Source organism: Phyllostomus discolor, chromosome 5, assembly GCF_004126475.2.
Source record: "Phyllostomus discolor isolate MPI-MPIP mPhyDis1 chromosome 5, mPhyDis1.pri.v3, whole genome shotgun sequence".
Lineage (NCBI taxonomy): Eukaryota > Metazoa > Chordata > Mammalia > Chiroptera > Phyllostomidae > Phyllostomus > Phyllostomus discolor.
Window position 1 is genome coordinate 29,614,052 of NC_040907.2, and position 1,668 is coordinate 29,615,719.

At 49.8% G+C, this 1,668-nt stretch overlaps 1 pseudogene; it reads left to right on the plus strand.

Annotated features, from left to right (window-relative positions):
* The first annotated feature begins 761 nt into the window (after positions 1-761).
* LOC114495996 lies at positions 762-1,192 on the plus strand (annotated as a pseudogene).
* Positions 1,193-1,668: the final 476 nt, after the last annotated feature.

Consider the following 1,668-nt stretch of genomic DNA (forward strand, 5'->3'; position numbering starts at 1 on the left):
CCCCCTTTTACGGAAGAGGAAACTGAGGCTTAGAGAGAGCAGTAACTTGTTCAAGACCGAACAGGTATTAAGGGCCATGGGCATAATTTAGACCAAGCCTGTATGTCTCCAAAGGCCAGGCCACTGCCAGGAGCTCGTCTGTCCTGACTGTGGCCTCGGTGGTGTTGGCAGGATACGGGGAGTCCTTGGAAACCTGGAGGTGTCCAGGATACACCCCTATGCCACTCCGAGCCCCTGCCCAGAGCCCCCACAATGCTACTGAAGCCTGCTGCCCACATGGAACAGTCCTGGACTCCACCACCTTCCACGCAGGGCTGGGGGCCCAGAGAGATGCCTATGCACAATCATACGTGGAAGAAACAGGGCTCTGTGAAAATGTCTACCAAACAGCGCTAATCTAGACAAAGGGCCAGAGAAGGCTGCCCAAAAGAAGTAATGTTTGAGCCAAAAGTGAAGGATGAACTGAAGGGCGGAGCGAGTGGGAGGGGAGAGCCCTCTAGAAAGAAGGTGCAAAGGCCCGGTGGCTGGGGTGGGGTGGGGGCACGTGTGTGCTTGAGGAGTTGAAAGGAAGCTGGAGGGAACTCAGGAGGGGGGAGCCTGATGCTAAATGTTGACAGAAGGTAGGCAAAGGAGGGCATTTAAGGAGTCGAGGAGCTGGCTCTTTATCCCACAGGCAACAGGGAAGCCATTAGGGGTTTTCAAAGGGGAGTGACTTGATAAGCCTGGAGAAGGACGGCGGGGGGACCAGTGAGATGGGTTAGGAGGCTCTGCAGGAGCCCAGGTGAGAGGTAATAATAGGGATTCGAAACATGAGGGAAGACCTGGACCAGCAACAAACCACTGACACGGTAGCAGAGCCCCTGGATCTCCTCAGGCTCAGCCTGGTAAGCAAATTTACGTGAAAATGAGAAATGGCAACTTTGAGGTCAAGTACGTGCTTATGGTGAACATTTAAATGTGACATAGGGAGATGTGGAAGAAACTGTGCCTGCTATAGACATTGGTGAAGAAACATGTGAAGAGATATATAAGTCAACAAAATGGAATGTTCCAGCGCTCTTTTTCCCGGGAGATGATGTTGTACTAGTTGTCCCTTCACTGAGAGCTGGATGAAACAAAGAATTGATCCTGTATGGAAAGTAGGAGACTTTGTATGATTGTTTCTTTAAATGTAGAAGATATTCAAAAGAGAAACCTGTGTAATTTTTCCATTCCAGAGAACATACTTATTGATTTTAGAGAGAGGGGAAGGGATGGAGAGAGAGAGGGAGGGAGACATCAACGTGAGAGAGAAACATCAATTGCTTTGTCCGTGTCACCGACCAGACCAGGAGACCGAACAGAAACCCAGGCCTGTGCCCTACCTGGGAATCAAAACTGCGACCTTCCAGTTTACATGATGGTGCTCAACCCAACTGAGCCACACCAGCCAGGGCTATAAACTTTGATATTAAGAAATGGACCCTGGCTGGCGTAGCTCAGTGGATTGAGCGGAGGCTGCAAACCAAAGTGTCGCAGGTTCAATTCCCAGTCAAGGTACATGCCTGGGTTGCGGGCCATGACCCCCAGCAACCACACATTGATGTTTCTCTCTCTCTCTCTCTCTCCCCCTCCCTTCCCTCTCCAAAAATAAATAAATAAAATATTTTAAAAAATAAAAGAAATGGC